This window comes from Ascaphus truei, unplaced genomic scaffold (genome assembly GCF_040206685.1).
Source record: "Ascaphus truei isolate aAscTru1 unplaced genomic scaffold, aAscTru1.hap1 HAP1_SCAFFOLD_2060, whole genome shotgun sequence".
NCBI classification, from domain to species: domain Eukaryota; kingdom Metazoa; phylum Chordata; class Amphibia; order Anura; family Ascaphidae; genus Ascaphus; species Ascaphus truei.
The window spans coordinates 1-20,242 of NW_027454969.1; the positions used below are offsets into that span (position 1 = coordinate 1).

General features: G+C 53.9%; 1 long non-coding RNA gene across 1 annotated transcript in view; it reads left to right on the forward strand.

The window, feature by feature from the left end:
* Positions 1 to 3,055: 3,055 nt before the first annotated feature.
* Positions 3,056 to 20,242, forward strand: part of LOC142477240 (uncharacterized) — a 38,470-nt gene continuing 21,283 nt past the window's right edge. Inside the window, exons 1-2 of the long non-coding RNA XR_012792256.1 lie at positions 3,056 to 3,139; positions 8,626 to 8,705. This is a non-coding gene — a long non-coding RNA (uncharacterized LOC142477240). The remainder of the gene's footprint in view (positions 3,140 to 8,625; positions 8,706 to 20,242) is intronic.

The window sequence follows — 20,242 nt, forward strand, 5'->3', positions numbered from 1 at the left end:
TTCTGTCTGTCTCTCTGCGTGTCTGTCTGCATGTCTGTCTGCGCTATGCGTGTCTGTTTGTCTCTCTGCGTGTCTGTCTGCGCTATGCGTGTCTGTCTGCGTGTTTGTCTGCTCTGCGTGTCTGTCTGCGCTATGCGTGTCTCTCTGCGTGTCTGTCTGTCTGCGCTATGTGTGTCTGTCTGCGTGTCTGTCTGCGCTATGCGTGTCTCTCTGCGTGTCTGTCTGCGCTATGCGTGTCTGTCTGCGTGTCTGTCTGTTGCGTGTCTGTCTGCGCTATGCGTGTCACTCTGCGTGTCTGTCTGTCTGCGCTATGCGTGTCTGCGTGTCTGTCTGTCTGCGTTATGCGTGTCTCTCTGCGCTATGCGTGTCTCTGCGTGTCTGTCTGCGCTATGCGTGTCTCTCTGCGTGTCTGTCTGCGCTATGCGTGTCTGTTTGTCTCTCTGCGTGTCTGTCTGCGTGTCTGCTTGTCTCTCTGCGTGTCTGTCTGTCTGCGCTATGCGTGTCTGTCTGCGTGTCTGTCTGCGCTATGCGTGTCTCTCTGCGTGTCTGTCTGCGCTATGCGTGTCTGTTTGTCTCTCTGCGTGTCTGTCTGCGCTATGCGTGTCTGTCTGCGTGGTCTGTCTGTCTGCATGTCTGTCTGCGCTATGCGTGTCACTCTACGTGTCTGTCTGTCTGCGCTATGCGTGTCTGCGTGTCTGTCTGTCTGCGTGTCTGTCTGCGCTATGCGTGTCTCTCTGCGTGTCTGTCTGCGCTATGCGTGTCTCTCTGCGTGTCTGTCTGCGCTATGCGTGTCTCTCTGTGTGTCTGTCTGCGCTATGCGTGTCTGCCTGCGTGTCTGTCTGCGTGTCTGTCTGCGCTATGCGTGTCTCTCTCTGCGTGCCTGTCTGCGCTATGCGTGTCTGTCTGCCTGCGTGTCTGCCTGCGTATCTGCGCTATGGCGTGTCTGTTTGTCTCTCTGCGTGTCTGTCTGCGCTATGCGTGTCTGTCTGTCTGCGCTATGCGTGTCTGTCTGTCTGCCTGCGTGTCTGTCTGCGTGTCAGTCTGCGCTATGCGTGTCTGTCTGTCTGTCTGCGCTATGCGTGTCTGTCTGTCTGCCTGCGTGTCAGTCTGCGCTATGCGTGTCTGTCCTGTCTGCGCTATGCGTGTCTGTCTGTCTGCCTGCGTGTCTGTCTGCCTGCGTGTCAGTCTGCGCTATGCGTGTCTGTCTGTCTGCGCTATGCGTGTCTCTCTGCGTGTCTGTCTGTCTGCGCTATGTGTGTCTGTCTGCGTGTCTGTCTGCGCTATGCGTGTCTCTCTGCGTGTCTGTCTGCGCTATGCGTGTCTGTCTGCGTGTCTCTGTCTGCTGCGTGTCTGTCTGCGCTATGCGTGTCACTCTGCGTGTCTGTCTGTCTGCGCTATGCGTGTCTGCGTGTCTGTCTGTCTGCGTTATGCGTGTCTCTCTGCGCTATGCGTGTCTCTGCGTGTCTGTCTGCGCTATGCGTGTCTCTCTGCGTGTCTGTCTGCGCTATGCGTGTCTGTTTGTCTCTCTGCGTGTCTGTCTGCGTGTCTGCTTGTCTCTCTGCGTGTCTGTCTGTCTGCGCTATGCGTGTCTGTCTGCGTGTCTGTCTGCGCTATGCCGTGTCTCTCTGCGTGTCTGTCTGCGCTATGCGTGTCTGTTTGTCTCTCTGCGTGTCTGTCTGCGCTATGCGTGTCTGTCTGCGTGTCTGTCTGTCTGCATGTCTGTCTGCGCTATGCGTGTCACTCTACGTGTCTGTCTGTCTGCGCTATGCGTGTCTGCGTGTCTGTCTGTCTGCGTGTCTGTCTGCGCTATGCGTGTCTCTCTGCGTGTCTGTCTGCGCTATGCGTGTCTCTCTGCGTGTCTGTCTGCGCTATGCGTGTCTCTCTGTGTGTCTGTCTGCGCTATGCGTGTCTGCCTGCGTGTCTGTCTGCGTGTCTGTCTGCGCTATGCGTGTCTCTCTGCGTGCCTGTCTGCGCTATGCGTGTCTGTCTGCCTGCGTGTCTGCCTGCGTATCTGCGCTATGCGTGTCTGTTTGTCTCTCTGCGTGTCTGTCTGCGCTATGCGTGTCTGTCTGTCTGCGCTATGCGTGTCTGTCTGTCTGCCTGCGTGTCTGTCTGCGTGTCAGTCTGCGCTATGCGTGTCTGTCTGTCTGTCTGCGCTATGCGTGTCTGTCTGTCTGCCTGCGTGTCAGTCTGCGCTATGCGTGTCTGTCTGTCTGCGCTATGCGTGTCTGTCTGTCTGCCTGCGTGTCTGTCTGCCTGCGTGTCAGTCTGCGCTATGCGTGTCTGTCTGTCTGCGCTATGCGTGTCTGTCTGCGTGTCTGTCTGCGCTATGCGTGTCTGTCTGCGCTATGCGTGTCTGCGCTATGCGTGTCTGTCTGCGCTATGCGTGTCTGTCTGCGCTATGCGTGTCTGCGCTATGCGTGTCTGTCTGCGCTATGCGTGTCTGCCTGCGTGTCTGTCTGCGTGTCTGTCTCTCTCTCTGCGTGTCGGTCTGTCTCACTGCGTGTATGCCTGTCTCTCTGCATGTATGCCTGTCTCTCTGCCTATCGGCGTCCCTTCCTGTTAGGGAGCTATTAATATGGTGCAGTACACTGGGTCCGAGCACTGAAGTGAAGCTCTCAGCCATGGAACACCTCGTCACACGCTGTTTAACCATCTCCCGCTGGGCTTTTTAAATATGTCCACTGCTATTACTCCCCCTCACCCTGCCTCTTTCATACTTAGACGTGGGCCTTGGTCCCTAAATCCCATTACACATATTGTGAGGGCAGCATTAAAGATGAAGGGAAAGAAGTTCCATGGGTGAGCACTACCACTTTAAAGTAGGTGGGGCCCCACTGTGTCTGTAATACAGGGCATTGCCGCCTTAAGTGACATCTCCTGTAACACCATAACGAGGTTTGAATTGACACTAGCCAATCAGGAGCAGCCATGACGAGCCGTGGAACGCAAAGGCGGGAAACCCCGCTCCATGGCAACGGCTGAACCAATAAGACAGCGAGCCTGTTAGCCTCGCCCCTCAAGGGGTCTGTTGTCCAATCAGCAGAGAGCAGAATCTCGGAAGTGAGGTCAGAACGCGACAGGAAGCGCTGTGTGTGGTTCCCTTGCTGGGGGAGTCATGGAGACGGCGGGAGAGAAAGTGAGGGAGAGGAAGAGTGGATGAGCGGGATGGAGCAGGGGAGAAAGAGTGGAGGGGAGTGATGGAGGAGTGGAGAGAGAGTGATGGAGGAGGAGGGGGGGAGAGAGAGTGATGGAGGGAGGAGGGGGGAGAGAGAGTGATGGAGGAGGAGGGGGGAGAGAGAGTGATGGAGGAGGAGGGGGGGAGAGAGAGATGGATGGAGGAGGAGGGGGGAGGGAGTGATGGAGGAGGAGGGGGGAGGGAGTGATGGAGGAGGAGGGGGAGGGAGTGATGGAGGGGGAGGGAGTGATGGAGGGGGAGGGAGTGATGGAGGAGGAGGGGAGTGAGAGTGATGGAGGAGGAGGGGGTGAGAGTGATGGAGGAGGAGGGGGTGAGAGTGATGGAGGAGGAGGAGGGGTGAGAGTGATGGAGGAGGAGGGGGGGAGAGTGATGGAGGAGGAGGGGGGAGAGAGTGGTGGAGGAGGAGGGGGAGAGAGTGATGGAGGAGGAGGGAGGAGGAGGAGGAGGAGGAAGTGATGGAGGAGGAGGGGGGAGAGAGTGATGGAGGAGGAGGGGAGAGAATGATGGAGGAGGGGGGAGAGAGTGATGGAGGGGGGAGAGAGTGATGAGGGGGGAGAGAGTGATGGAGGGGGAGAGAGTGATGGAGGAGGAGGGGGGGAGAGAGTGATGGAGGAGGGGGGAGAGAGTGATGGAGGAGGAGGGAGGAGGAGGAAGTGATGGAGGAGGAGGGGGGAGAGAGTGATGGAGGGGGAGAGAGTGATGGAGGAGGAGGGGGGAGAGAGTGATGGAGGAGGAGGGGGGGAGAGAGTGATGGAGTAGGAGGGGGGGAGAGAGTGATGGAGTAGAGGGGGGGAGAGAGAGTGATGGAGGAGAGGAGGGGGGAGAGAGATGATGGAGGAGGAGGAGGGGGAGAGAGTGATGGAGGAGGGAGGAGGAGGAAGTGATGGAGGAGGAGGGGGGAGGAGAGTGATGGAGAGGGGGAGAGAGTGATGGAGGGGGAGAGAGTGATGGAGGAGGAGGGGGGAGAGAGTGATGGAGGAGGAGGGGGGGAGAGAGTGATGGAGGAGGAGGAGGGGGGGAGAGAGTGATGGAGGAGGAGGAGGGGGGGAGAGAGTGATGGAGGAGGAGGATGGCGGGGAGAGAGTGATGGAGGAGGAGGAGGGGAGGAAGTGATGGAGGAGGAGGAGGAGGAAGTGATGGAGGAGGGAGGGGGAGAGAGTGATGGAGGAGGAGGGGAGAGAATGATGGAGGAGGGGGGAGAGAGTGATGGAGGAGGAGAGGGGAGAGAGTGATGGAGGAGGAGGGGGGAGAGAGTGATGGAGGGGGAGAGAGTGATGGAGGAGGAGGGGGGAGAGAGTGATGGAGGAGGAGGGGGGAGAGAGTGATGGAGGAGGAGGGGGGAGAGAGTGATGGAGGAGGAGGGGGGAGAGAGTGATGGAGGAGGAGGGGGGAGGAGAGTGATGGGAGTAGGAGGGGGGAGAGAGTGATGGAGGAGGAGGGGGGAGAGAGGTGATGGAGGAGGAGGAGGGGGGAGAGAGTGATGGAGGAGGAGGAGGGGGGGAGAGTGATGGAGGAGGAGAGGGGGGAGAGAGTGATGGAGGAGGAGGGGGGAGGAGAGAGTGATGGAGGAGGAGGGGGGAGGAGAGAGTGATGGAGAGAGGAGGGGGGAGAGAGTGATGGAGGAGGAGGGGGGAGAGAGTGATGGAGGAGGAGGAGGGGGAGGAGTGATGGAGGAGGAGGAGGGGGAGAGAGTGATGGAGGAGGAGGAGGGGGGAGAGAGTGATGGAGGAGGAGGAGGGGAGAGAGTGATGGAGGAGGAGGAGGGGAGAGAGTGATGGAGGAGGAGGGGGGAGAGAGTGATGGAGGGAGGAGGGGGGAGAGAGTGATGGAGGAGGAGGAGGGGGGGAGAGTGATGGAGGAGGAGGGGGGAGAGAGTGTGAGGAGGGAGGGGGGAGAGAGTGATGGAGGAGGAGGAGGGGGAGAGTGATGGAGGAGGGGAGAGAGTGATGGAGGAGGAGGGGGAGAGAGTGATGGAGGAGGAGGGGGGAGAGAGTGTGGTGGGGAGGAGGGGGGGAGAGAGTGATGGAGGAGGAGGGAGGAGAGAGTGATGGAGGAGGGGGGAGAGAGTGATGGAGGAGGAGGGGGGAGAGAGTGATGGAGGAGGAGGAGGGGAGAGAGTGATGGAGGAGGGGGGAGAGAGTGATGGAGGAGGGAGGAGGGGAGAGAGTGATGGAGGAGGAGGGGGAGAGAGTGATGAGAGGAGGAGGGAGAGGTGATGGAGGAGGGGAGAGAGTGATGGAGGAGGAGGGGGGAGAGAGTGATGGAGGAGGAGGTGGGGAGAGAGTGATGGAGGAGGAGGAGGGAGAGAGTGATGGAGGAGGAGGAGGGAGAGAGTGATGGAGGAGGAGGGGGGAGAGAGTGATGGAGGAGGAGGGGAGAGAGAGTGGAGGAGGAGGGGGGAGAGAGTGATGGAGGAGGAGGGGGGAGAGAGTGATGGGAGGAGGAGGGGGGAGGAGAGAGTGATGGAGGAGGAGGGGAGAGAATGATAGGAGGAGGAGGAGGGGAGAGAGTGATGGAGGAGGAGGAGGAGGGGAGGAGAGAGTGATGAGAGGAGGAGGAGGGGGGAGAGAGTGATGGAGGAGGAGGGGGGAGAGAGTGATGGAGGAGGAGGAGGGGAGAGAGTGATGGAGGAGGAGGGGGAGAGAGAGTGATGGAGGAGGAGGGGGGAGAGAGTGATGGAGGAGGAGGAGGGAGGGAGAGAGTGATGGAGGGAGGAGGGGGGAGAGAGTGATGGAGGAGGAGGGGAGAGAATGATGGAGGAGGAGGGAGAGATGATGAGGAGGAGGGGAGGAGAGAGTGAGGAGGAGGAGGGGGGAGAGAGTGATGGAGGAGGAGAGAGGGGGGAGAGAGTGATGGAGGAGGAGGGGGAGAGAGTGACTGGAGGAGGAGGGGGAGAGAGTGATGGAGGAGGAGGGGGAGAGAGAGTGATGAGGAGGAGGAGGAGAGAGGGTAGAGAGTGATGGAGGAGGAGGAGGGGTAGAGAGTGATGGAGGAGGAGGAGGAGTGGAGAGAGAGTGATGGAGGAGGGGGGAAGAGAGAGAGAGAGTGATGAGGAGGAGGAGAGAGTGATGATGAGGAGGAGAGAGAGAGAGAGTGATGATGAGGAGGAGAGAGAGAGTGATGAGGAGGGAGGAGAGAGAGAGTGATGAGGAGGAGGAGAGAGAGAGTGATGAGGAGGAGGAGGAGAGAGAGAGTGATGAGGAGGAGGAGGAGAGAGTGATGAGGAGGAGGAGGAGAGAGAGAGGAGGAGGAGAGAGAGAGTGATGAGGAGGAGAGAGAGAGAGTGCTGAGGAGGAGGAGAGAGAGAGTGATGAGGAGGAGGAGAGAGAGTGATGAGGAGGAGAGAGAGAGTGATGAGGAGGAGGAGAGAGAGAGTGATGAGGAGAGAGAGAGAGTGATGAGGAGGAGAGAGAGAGTGATGAGGAGGAGAGAGTGATGAGGAGGAGGAGAGAGAGAGTGATGAGGAGGAGAGAGAGAGAGAGATGAGGAGGAGAGGAGAGAGAGAGTGATGAGGAGGAGAGAGAGAGTGATGAGGAGGAGAGAGGAGGAGAGGAGGAGAAGAGAGTGATGAGGAGGAGGAGAGAGAGAGTGATGAGTAGGAGGAGAGAGAGTGATGAGGAGGAGAGAGAGAGAGTGATGAGGAGGAGAGAGAGAGAGTGATGAGGAGGAGAGAGAGAGAGGTGATGAGGAGGAGAGAGAGAGAGTGATGAGGAGGAGAGAGAGAGAGTGATGAGGAGGAGAGAGAGAGAGTGATGAGAGGAGAGAGAGAGAGTGATGAGGAGGAGAGAGAGAGAGTGATGAGGAGGAGAGAGAGAGTGTGAGAGAGAGAGAGAGAGTGATGAGGAGGAGAGAGAGAGGAGTGATGAGGAGGAGAGAGAGAGAGTGATGAGGAGGAGAGAGAGAGAGTGATGAGAGGAGAGAGAGAGAGTGATGAGGAGGAGAGAGAGAGAGTGATGAGGAGGAGAGAGAGAGAGTGATGAGGAGGAGAGAGAGAGTGATGAGGAGGAGAGAGAGAGAGTGATGAGGAGGAGAGAGAGAGAGAGTGATGAGGAGAGAGAGAGAGAGAGAGAGTGATGAGGAGGAGAGAGAGAGAGAGAGTGATGAGGAGGAGAGAGAGAGAGAGAGTGATGAGAGGAGAGAGAGAGAGAGAGAGAGAGTGATGAGGAGGAGAGAGAGAGAGAGTGAGATGAGGAGGAGAGAGAGAGAGAGAGTGATGAGGAGGAGAGAGAGAGAGAGAGTGATGAGGAGGAGAGAGAGAGAGAGAGTGATGAGGAGAGAGAGAGAGAGTGATGAGGAGGAAGAGAGAGAGTGATGAGGAGGAGAGAGAGAGAGTGATGAGGAGGAGAGAGAGAGTGATGAGGAGGAGAGAGAGTGATGAGGAGGAGAGAGAGAGAGAGGAGAGTGAGGAGAGAGAGAGAGTGATGAGGAGGAGAGAGAGAGAGTGATGAGGAGGAGAGAGAGAGTGATGAGGAGGAGAGAGAGTGATGAGAGAGAGAGAGAGTGATGAGGAGGAGAGAGAGTGATGAGGAGAGAGGAGAGACGAGAGAGAGATGAGGAGGAGGAGAGAGAGTGATGAGGAGGAGAGAGAGAGTGATGAGGAGGAGAGAGAGGTGATGGAGGAGGAGAGAGAGTGATGGAGGAGGAGAGAGAGTGATGGAGGAGGAGAGAGAGAGTGATGGAGGAGGAGGAGAGAGAGTGATGGAGGAGGAGAGAGTGATGGATGAGGAGGGGAGTGATGGAGTGAGGAGGGGGAGGAGAGTGATGGAGGAGAGTGATGGAGGAGAGATAGTGATGAGGAGGGGGAGGGAGAGTGATGGAGGGGAGGAGAGTGATGGAGGGGGAGGAGAGTGATGGAGGAGGAGAGGAGAGTGATGGAGGGGGAGGGAGAGTGATGGAGGAGGGAGGGAGAGTGATGGAGGAGGAGGAGGGATGAGTGTGAGAGGGAGGAGGAGTGGGGAGGAGGAGGAGAGGATGGGGGAGGGGGGGAGAGTGAGGGAGAGGGAGAGAGATGGAGAGGGGAGGAGAGTGGAGGAGGAGGGGGATAGAGGGATGGAGGAGGGGGGATGAGAGGGATGGAGGAGGGGGGGAGTAATGGCGGAAGAGGGGAGAGAGAGTGATGGAGGAGGGGAGAGAGCGGTGGAGGAAGAGGGCAGAGAGAACGGTGGAGGAGGAGGGGAGAGAGAGTGATGGAGGAGGAGGGGGGAGAGAGTGATGGAGAAGAGTGAGTGAGAGTGAGTGATGGAGAAGAGTGAGATGGAGGAGGAGGGTACAGTGTGATGGCGGAGGAGAAGGGTGTGATGGCGGATGGGTGAGGGAGAGAGACGTGTGTGGGGAAAGAGAGAGAATAAGTGGGATGGGTGAGAATACTGTGCTTCTCAGACTGCAGGAGAGTGAGAGATCTCCCATATCTTCTCCTCTCCCCCGAGGTCCTGTCAGTGAGAGAGCCTACGAGGGACAACCCCCACCAGAGAGACTGTATGGGAGCGTCCCGCCAGCACTGACCGGGGTATGTATGCACAATGATTATATACATACACCCACACACGTATATACAGCTGTATATATACGGAACACGTAAGGCCTCAACCTCCAATATAACACCCCCCATTCTCCGGAGGCTGGAGTTTCCCTGTGACTCTGCTCAGGAAGAAGACATGATGGCAGAGGGGGCTAAGGGATCTCCGGAGGTTCAACCAAAGCTGTCATTCAAACCTAAACCTGGCTACCTACCCCTGCGGGACTCTCCCCAGTGACGCCGCGCGGCAAGAACTGGGAGGGGAACTTGATAAGTTCACGTGGGACAGTGTTGGCCATGGTGACGTTAGAAGAAAAGATGAAGGTCTCTGAGCGGACACCTATTCTATATCGGGGGTACAGCTAATGGGAGAATCGGTGGAGAAGGCTTCATTGTTACCAAGAGATGGAGACGCAACATGGTGGGGTATGAACGCTCATCGGAAAGAGCAGCCGGAACCGTCATTCAGGTGACAAAGATACAGGCTTCAAATAATCCAAGTGTCTGCTCCAACATCAAGTCACGCGGACAAGTAAGTGGGGGACTTCTACTATGAAATCATCCAACTCAACATCAAGTCACACGGACAATGACGTGGAGACTTCTACCATGAAATCATCCAACTCAACATCAAGTCACACGGACAATGACGTGGAGACTTCTACCGTGAAATCATCCAACTCAACATCAAGTCACACGGACAATGACGTGGGAGACTTCTACCACGAAACCAACCAACTCAACATCAAGTCACACGGACAATGACGTGGAGACTTCTACCATGAAACCAACCAACTCAACATCAAGTTACATGGAAAATGACGTGGAGACTTCTACCGTGAAATCAACCAAGGGTTAACTAGAAGCAAGGCACAAACTGGAGCGAGGCAAGACAGGAGTGGTAAACACTAACACAATCTATGCTCAGCCAAAGAGCGGGTGGCTCAGCTGAGCATATATACAGGGCTGGGCCAATCCCCATGGGGGGTGGAGCGGAGGCGCGGCCTACACGGGAGCCTGTGATAGGTGGTGCGATTGAAGCAAAGCTGCAGCTAGTAAAAGCAGGTCATTGTTGCCACGGAGCTCGGGAGCGTCGCGCACGCGTCACGTGCGCTGCGCCCCAGGAGCGCACGATGTGATCCAGCGCCCACTTCTTCCGCGGTGTCACTTGACGTCACCGCCGCGCGTGAGCCCGATCCGAAGTTCGGACAACTGGTGCCCCGCACATGAGAAGACGTGCCGGGCGTCGGGGATCCTCACAGAATCCAGATAGATAATGGTCATGGGAGTGGAACCAATGGAATAAGGAACGAACGGACTATATCCCAACTAACAGGAAACGGGATGGGAGACGGCACCCGTCCTTAACCGTTTTGTCACGAGTTCAATTATACAAGAACACAGGTAACCGTCCATAACCCAGCAGAGGACAAGCGAGAAGAAACCACCAATGATGAACCAATGCGCCCTACCGGAAGAAGTAGCAAAGACAATAATCTCCATGAAGAACGGGAAGGCTCCCGGGGATGAAGTAGCAAAGACAATAATCTCCATGAAGAACGGGAAGGCTCCCGGGGAAGTAGTAGCAAAGACGGTAATATCCATGAAGAACGGGAAGGCTCCCGGGGAAGAAGTAGCAAAGACGATAATATCCATGAAGAACGGGAAGGCTCCCGGGGAAGAAGTAGCAAAGACAATAATATCCATGAAGAACGGGAAGGCTCCCGGGGAAGAAGTAGCAAAGACTATAATATCCATGAAGAACGGGAAGGCTCCCGGGGAAGAAGTAGCAAAGACAATAATATCCATGAAGAACGGGAAGGCTCCCAGGGAAGAAGCAGCAAAGACAATAATATCCATGAAGAACGGGAAGGCTCCCGGGGAAGAAGTAGCAAAGACTATAATATCCATGAAGAACGGAAGGCTCCCGGGGAAGAAGTAGCAAAGACAATAATATCCATGAAGAACGGGAAGGCTCCCGGGGAAGAAGTAGCAAAGACAATAATATCCATGAAGAACGGGAATGCTCCCGGGGAAGAAGCAGCAAAGACAATAATATCCATGAAGAACGGGAAGGCTCCCGGGGAAGAAGTAGCAAAGACGATAATATCCATGAAGAACGGGAAGGCTCCCGGGGAAGAAAAAGTAGCAAAGACAATAATATCCATGAAGAACGGGAAGGCTCCCGGGGAAGAAGCAGCAAAGACAATAATATCCATGAAGAACGGGAAGGCTCCCGGGGAAGAAGTAGCAAAGACAATAATATCCATGAAGAACAGGAAGGCTCCCGGGGAAGAAGTAGCAAAGACGATAATATCCATGAAGAACGGGAAGGCTCCCGGGGAAGAAGTAGCAAAGACGATAATATCCATGAAGAACGGGAAGGCTCCCTGGGAAGAAGTAGCAAAGACCATAATATCCATGAAGAACGGGAAGGCTCCCGGGGAAGAAGCAGCAAAGACAATAATATCCATGAAGAACGGGAAGGCTCCCGGGGAAGAAGTAGCAAAGACAATAATATCCATGAAAAACAGGAAGGCTCCCGGGGAAGAAGCAGCAAAGACAATAATATCCATGAAGAACGGGAAGGCTCCCGGGGAAGAAGTAGCAAAGACGATAATATCCATGAAGAACGGGAAGGCTCCCGGGGAAGAAGTAGCAAAGACGATAATATCCATGAAGAACGGGAAGGCTCCCTGGGAAGAAGTAGCAAAGACCATAATATCCATGAAGAACGGGAAGGCTCCCGGGGAAGAAGAAGTAGCAAAGACAATAATATCCATGAAGAACGGGAAGGCTCCCGGGGAAGAAGTAGCAAAGACAATAATATACATGAAGAACGGGAAGGCTCCCGGGGAAGAAGTAGCAAAGACGATAATATCCATGAAGAACGGGAAGGCTCCCGGGGAAGAAGTAGCAAAGACAATAATATCCATAAAGAACGGGAAGGCTCCCAGGGAAGAAGAAGTAGCAAAGACGATAATATCCATGAAGAACGGGAAGGCTCCCGGGGAAGAAGTAGCAAAGAAGATAATATCCATGAAGAACGGGAAGGCTCCCGGGGAAGAAGTAGCAAAGACGATAATATCCATGAAGAACGGGAAGGCTCCCGGGGAAGAAGTAGCAAAGACGATAATATCCATGAAGAACGGGAAGGCTCCCGGGGAAGAAGTAGCAAAGACGATAATATCCATGAAGAACGGGCAGGCTCCCGGGGAAGAAGTAGCAAAGACGATAATATCCATAAAGAACGGGAAGGCTCCCGGGGAAGAAGTAGCAAAGACAATAATATCCATGAAGAACGGGAAGGCTCCCGGGGAAGAAGTAACAAAGACCATAATATCCATGAAGAACGGGAAGGCTCCCGGGGAAGAAGTAGCAAAGACGATAATATCCATGAAGAACGGGAAGGCTCCCGGGGAAGAAGTAGCAAAGACGATAATATCCATGAAGAACGGGAAGGCTCCCGGGGAAGAAGTAGCAAAGACAATAATATCCATGAAGAACGGGAAGGCTCCCGGGGAAGATGGAATTACAGCTGAAATCTTGGAAGTAGTAGAGCGAATCCTTACAATAGTCTTTACATGCTGCTCGGGCAACAGGTCAATGGAGTAACGCCATCGTTATCCTCATCCACCGGAAAAGTGTCAGAGACCTGAAGCCCTACAGAGCAATCAGTCTGCTTCCAATCACAAGGTTTGTACGAAGAAACTCGCTCATCGGCTACCGCAGACCCGGGACTTCTCGCAGCCCAGAGAAGAAGCAGGATATCACAGTGGTTACAACCCAGTGGATCACATCCAAGTCGTACAAGAAGTGATTTCCCGAAGTAATGAATACTATCTCCTCTGCTTAGGATTCACGTTTCCGAGAATGCCACATCACTCATTAGATTACATGAAGATACAAGCAAGATAAAGATCAGCGAGGGAGTGCGACACGGAGACACTGTGTCACCAGGATCAGCGAGGGAGTGCGGCAGGGAGACACCGTGTCACCAGGATCAGCGAGGGAGTGCGGTAGGGTGACACCGTGTCACTTGACGTCACCGCCGTGCGTGAGCCCGATCCGAAGTTCGGACAACTGGTGCCCCGCACGTGAGAAGACGTGCAGGGTTGCCGGGCGTCGGGGATCCTCACAGAATCCAGATAGATAATGGTCATGGAGTGGAACCAATGGAATAAGGAACGAAATGGACTATATCCCAACTAACAGGAAACACGGGATGGGAGACGGCAGCGTCCTTAACCGTTTTGCCACGAGTTCAATTATACAAGAACACAGGTAACCGTCCATAACCCAGCAGAGGACAAACGAGAAGAAACCACCAATGATGAACCAATGCGCCCTACCGGAAGAAGTAGCAAAGACAAGATATATCCATGAAGAACGGGAAGGCTCCCGGGGAAGATGTAGCAAAGACCATAATATCCATGAAGAACGGGAAGGCTCCCAGGGAAGAAGAAGTAGCCAAGACAATAATATCCATGAAGAACGGGAAGGCTCCCGGGGAAGAAGAAGTAGCAAAGACGATAATATCCATGAAGAACGGGAAGGCTCCCGGGGAAGAAGTAGCAAAGACAATAATATCCATGAAGAACGGAAGGCTCCCGGGGAAGAAGTAGCAAAGACGATAATATCCATGAAGAACGGGAAGGCTCCCGGGGAAGAAGCAGCAAAGACGATAATATCCATGAAGAACGGGATGGCTCCCGGGGAAGAAGCAGCAAAGACAATAATATCCATAAAGAACGGGAAGGCTCCCGGGGAAGAAGTAGCAAAGACGATAATATCCATGAAGAACGGGAAGGCTCCCGGGGAAGAAGTAGCAAAGACGATAATATCCATGAAGAACGGGAATGCTCCCGGGGAAGAAGTAGCAAAGACGATAATATCCATGAAGAACGGGAAGGCTCCCGGGGAAGAAGTAGCAAAGACAACAATATCCATGAAGAACGGGAAGGCTCCCGGGGAAGAAGCAGCAAAGACGATAATATCCATGAAGAACGGGAAGGCTCCCGGGGAAGAAGTAGCAAAGACCATAATATCCATGAAGAACGGGAAGGCTCCCGGGGAAGAAGTAACAAAGACGATAATATCCATGAAGAACGGGAAGGCTCCCGGGGAAGAAGTAGCAAAGACGATAATATCCATGAAGAACGGGAAGGCTCCCGGGGAAGAAGTAGCAAAGACGATAATATCCATGAAGAACGGGGCAGGCTCCCGGGGAAGAAGTAGCAATGACATAATATCCATGAAGAACGGGAAGGCTCCCGGGGAAGAAGTAGCAAAGACGATAATATCCATGAAGAACGGGAAGGCTCCCGGGGAAGAAGTAGCAAAGACGATAATATCCATGAAGAACGGGAAGGCTCCCGGGGAAGAAGTAGCAAAGACGATAATCTCCATGAAGAACGGGAAGGCTCCCGGGGAAGAAATAGCAAAGACAATAATATCCATGAAGAACGGGAAGGCTCCCGGGGAAGAAGTAGCAAAGACGATAATATCCATGAAGAACGGGAAGGCTCCCGGGGAAGAAGTAGCAAAGACGATAATATCCATGAAGAACGGGCAGGCTCCCGGGGAAGAAGTAGCAAAGACGATAATATCCATAACTAACGGGAAGGCTCCCGGGGAAGAAGTAGCAAAGACAATAATATCCATGAAGAACGGGAAGGCTCCCGGGGAAGAAGTAGCAAAGACGATAATATCCATGAAGAACGGGAAGGCTCCCGGGGAAGAAGTAGCAAAGACGATAATATCCATGAAGAACGGGAAGGCTCCCGGGGAAGAAGTAGCAAAGACGATAATATCCATGAAGAACGGGAAGGCTCCCGGGGAAGAAGTAGCAAAGACAATAATATCCATGAAGAACGGGAAGGCTCCCGGGGAAGATGGAATTACAGCTGAAATCTTGGAAGTAGTAGAGCGAATCCTTACAATAGTCTTTACATGCTGCTCGGGCAACAGGTCAATGGAGTAACGCCATCGTTATCCTCATCCACCGGAAAAGTGTCAGAGACCTGAAGCCCTACAGAGCAATCAGTCTGCTTCCAATCACAAGGTTTGTACGAAGAAACTCGCTCATCGGCTACCGCAGACCCGGGACTTCTCGCAGCCCAGAGAAGAAGCAGGATATCACAGTGGTTACAACCCAGTGGATCACATCCAAGTCGTACAAGAAGTGATTTCCCGAAATAATGAATACTATCTCCTCCTCTGCTTAGGATTCACGTTTCCGAGAATGCCACATCACTCATTAGATTACATGAAGATACAAGCAAGATAAAGATCAGCGAGGGAGTGCGACACGGAGACACTGTGTCACCAGGATCAGCGAGGGAGTGCGGCAGGGAGACACCGTGTCACCAGGATCAGCAAGGGAGTGCGGCAGGGAGACACCGTGTCACCAGGATCAGCAAGGGAGTGTGACACGGTGTCACCAAGATCAGCAAGGGAGTGCGGCAGGGAGACACCGTGTCACCAGGATCAGTAAGGGGTGCTTCAGGGAGACACTGTGTCACCAGGATCAGCGAGGGAGTGCGGTAGGGAGACACCGTGTCACCAGGATCAGCGAGGGAGTGCTGCAGGGAGACACCGTGTCACCAGGATCAGCAAGGGAGTGTGACACGGTGTCACCAAGATCAGCGAGGGAGTGCGGCAGGGAGACACCGTGTCACCAGGATCAGCAAGGGAGTGTGACACGGTGTCACCAAGATCAGCAAGGGAGTGCGGCAGGGAGACACCGTGTCACCAGGATCAGTAAGGGGTGCTTCAGGGAGACACTGTGTCACGAGGATCAGCGAGGGAGTGCTGCAGGGAGACACCGTGTCACCATGATCAGTAAGGGAGTGTGGCAGGGAGACACTGTGTCACCCGGATCAGCGAGGGAGTGCACCATGTCATGAAACATTTTTCACAGCTACACTTGGAGAATTGGGAAGCGAAATGAATGGAGAATACTTGGGTCACAGACGATTTGCAGGAGACATTGGTATTTTTGCCACAAGTCTAGAAGATCTACAGCAACATATCGGAGAAGTCGCCGCAGCCAGTAAGAAGGTGGCCTCCATATGAATCTCCGCAGCCAGCAAGAAGGTGGCCTCCATATGAATGTCAGCGAAACCAAAGTGATGTTCAACAAATGTATCATGTATGCAAAGATTGCAATCAACGGAATAGAACTAGAAGAAGTGAAAGACCATATCTACCTTGTCCACCGTACAAGGGAACCTCTCGCTATGCCTCGAAGAAAGTGTGGGACCCGTGTTTCCTGCCCGTTCACATTTAGGGTTTGAGTTTCACATCCCTACGCGAGAAGATCATTCAGAATCTTCAGGGGACACAAAGAAGTATGGAGAGATGCATGCTGGGTATTACCCAGAGAGACGGAGAAGAAGGTGGCATTATCACACAAGGGATGACAGTAAAATGTCGTTGAGCCGGACACATCACAAGTAGAAATGACCATCGTTGGACAGAGATGGAACTCAACTGGATTCCAAGAGAGATTAAAAGACCAAGACGCCCAGAAATAAGATGGGAGGACGGGGTCAGGGAATGTGTGAGAGCGACGTGGAGAAGAGAGGCTGTAACCGCAGTACCCGGGAGATCATTGGGGAGGCCTCATCCAGCAGTGGGGAGACGCGGGCTGAAGGTGGTGATATATATTTATATGTACGGGGAGAAGAGAAGCTGTAACCGCAGTACCTGGGAGATCATTGGGGAGGCCTCATCCAGCAGTGGGGAGACACGGGCTGAAGGTGGGATATATATATATATGTACGTGGGGAAGAGAGGCTGTAACCGCAGTACCTGGGAGATCATTGGGGAGGCCTCATCCAGCAGTGGGGAGACACGGGCTGAAGGTGGTGATATATATTTATATGTACGTGGAGAAGAGAGGCTGTAACCTCAGTACCTGGGAGATCATTGGGGAGGCCTCATCCAGCAGTGGGGAGACGCGGGCTGAAGGTGGGGATATATATTTATATGTACGTGGGGAAGAGAGGCTGTAACCGCAGTACCTGGGAGATCATTGGGGAGGCCTCATCCAGCAGTGGGGAGACACGGGCTGAAGGTGGGATATATATTTATATGTACGTGGGGAAGAGAGGCTGTAACTGCAGTCCCTGGGAGATCATTGGGGAGGCCTCATCCAGCAGTGGGGAGACACGGGCTGAAGGTGGGATATATATTTATATGTACGTGGGGAAGAGAGACTGTAACCTCAGTACCTGGGAGATCATTGGGGAGGCCTCATCCAGCAGTGGGGAGACACGGGCTGAAGGTGGGATATATATTTATATGTACGTGGGGAAGAGAGGCTGTAACCGCAGTACCTGGGAGATCATTGGGGAGGCCTCATCCAGCAGTGGGGAGACACGGGCTGAAGGTGGGATATATATTTATATGTACGTGGGGAAGAGAGGCTGTAACCGCAGTACCTGGGAGATCATTGGGAGGCCTCATCCAGCAGTGGGGAGACACGGGCTGAAGGTGGTGATATATATTTATATGTACGTGGGGAGGAGAGGCTGTAACCGCAGTACCTGGGAGATCATTGGGGCGGCCTCATCCAGCAGTGGGGAGACACGGGCTGAAGGTGGTGATATATATTTATATGTACGTGGGGAAGAGAGGCTGTAACCGCAGTACCCGGGAGATCATTGTGGGGGTCCTCATCCAGCAGTGGGGAGACACGGGCTGAAGGTGGGATATATATTTATATGTACGTGGGGAAGAGAGGCTGTAACCGCAGTACCTGGGAGATCATTGGGGAGGCCTCATCCAGCAGTGGGGAGACACGGGCTGAAGGTGGGATATATATTTATATGTACGGGGAGAAGAGAAGCTGTAACCGCAGTACCTGGGAGATCATTGGGGGGCCTCATCCAGCAGTGGGGAGACACAGGCTGAAGGTGGGATATATATTTATATATACGTGGGGAAGAGAGGCTGTAACCGCAGTACCTGGGAGATCATTGGGGAGGCCTCATCCAGGAGTGGGGAGACGCGGGCTGAAGGTGGTGATATATATTTATATATACGTGGGGAAGAGAGGCTGTAACCGCAGTACCTGGGAGATCATTGGGGAGGCTTCATCCAGCAGTGGGGAGACATGGGCTGAAGGTGGGGATATATATTTATATGTACGTGGGGAAGAGAGGCTGTAACCGCAGTACCTGGGAGATCATTTGGGAGGCCTCATCCAGCAGTGGGGAGACGCGGGCTGAAGGTGGTGATATATATTTATATGTACGTGTAGAAGAGAGGCTGTAACCGCAGTACCTGGGAGATCATTGGGGAGGCTTCATCCAGCAGTGTGGAGACACGGGCTGAAGGTGGTGATATATATTTATATGTACGTGGAGAAGAGAGGCTGTAACCGCAGTACCTGGGAGATCATTGGGGAGGCCTCATCCAGCAGTGGGGAGACACGGGCTGAAAGTGGTGATATATATTTATATGTACGTGGGGAAGAGAGGCTGTAACCGCAGTACCTGGGAGATCATTGGGGAGGCCTCATCCAGCAGTGGGGAGACACGGGCTGAAGGTGGTGATATATATTTATATGTACGTGGGGAAGAGAGGCTGTAACCGCAGTACCTGGGAGATCATTGAGGAGACCTCATCCAGCAGTGGGGAGACACGGGCTGAAGGTGGGATATATATTTATATGTACGTGGGGAAGAGAGGCTGTAACCGCAGTACCTGGGAGATCATTGGGGAGGCCTCATCCACCAGTGGGGAGACACAGGCTGAAGGTGGGATATATATTTATATGTACGTGGGGAAGAGAGGCTGTAACCACAGTACCTGGGAGATCATTGGGGAGGCCTCATCCAGCAGTGGGGAGACACGGGCTGAAGGTGGTGATATATATTTATATGTACGTGGGGAAGAGAGGCTGTAACCGCAGTACCTGGGAGAGCATTGGGGAGGCCTCATCCAGCAGTGGGGAGACACGGGCTGAAGGTGGTGATATATATTTATATGTACGTGGAGAAGAGAGGCTGTAACCGCAGTACCTGGGAGATCATTGGGGAGACCTCATCCAGCAGTGGGGAGACACGGGCTGAAGGTGGGATATATATTTATATGTACGTGGGGAAGAGAGGCTGTAACCGCAGTACCTGGGAGATCATTGGGGAGCCTCATCCAGCAGTGGGGAGACACGGGCTGAAGGTGGTGATATATATTTATATGTACGTGGGGAAGAGAGGCTGTAACCGCAGTACCTGGGAGATCATTGGGGAGGCCTCATCCAGCAGTGGGGAGACACGGGCTGAAGGTGGGATATATATTTATATGTACGTGGGGAAGAGAGGCTGTAACCGCAGTACCTGGGAGATCATTGGGGAGGCCTCATCCAGCAGTGGGGAGACACGGGCTGAAGGTGGGATATATATTTATATGTACGTGGGGAAGAGAGGCTGTAACCGCAGTACCTGGGAGATCATTGGGGAGGCCTCATCCAGCAGTGGGGAGACACGGGCTGAAGGTGGGATATATATTTATATGTACATGGAGAAGAGGGGCTGTAACCGCAGTACCTGGGAGATCATTGGGGAGGCCTCATCCAGCAGTGGGGAGACACGGGCTGAAGGTGGGATATATATTTATATGTACGTGGGGAAGAGAGGCTGTAACCGCAGTACCTGGGAGATCATTGGGGAGGCCTCATCCAGCAGTGGGGAGACACGGCCTGAAGGTGGTGATATATATTTATATGTACGTGGAGAAGAGAGGCTGTAACCGCAGTACCTGGGAGATCATTGGGGAGGCCTCATCCAGCAGTGAGGAGACACAGGCTGAAGGTGGGATATATATTTATATGTACGTGGGGAAGAGAGGCTGTAACCGCAGTACCCGGGAGATCATTGGGGAGGCCTCATCCAGCAGTGGGGAGACACAGGCTGAAGGTGGTGATATATATTTATATGTACGTGGAGAAGAGAGGCTGTAACCGCAGTACCTGGGAGATCATTGGGGAGGCCTCATCCAGCAGTGGGGAGACACGGGCTGAAGGTGGGATATATATTTATATGTACGTGGGGAAGAGAGGCTGTAACCGCAGTACCTGGGAGATCATTGGGGAGGCCTCATCCAGCAGTGGGGAGACACGGGCTGAAGGTGAGATATATATTTATATGTACGTGGGGAAGAGAGGCTGTAACCGCAGTACCTGGGAGATCATTGGGGAGGCCTCATCCAGCAGTGGGGAGACACGGCCTGAAGGTGGTGATATATATTTATATGTACGTGGAGAAGAGAGGCTGTAACCGCAGTACCTGGGAGATCATTGGGGAGGCCTCATCCAGCAGTGGGGAGACACGGGCTGAAGGTGGTGATATATATTTATATGTACGTGGGGAAGAGAGGCTGTAACCGCAGTACCTGGGAGATCATTGAGGAGACCTCATCCAGCAGTGGGGAGACACGGGCTGAAGGTGGGATATATATTTATATGTACGTGGGGAAGAGAGGCTGTAACCGCAGTACCTGGGAGATCATTGGGGAGGCCT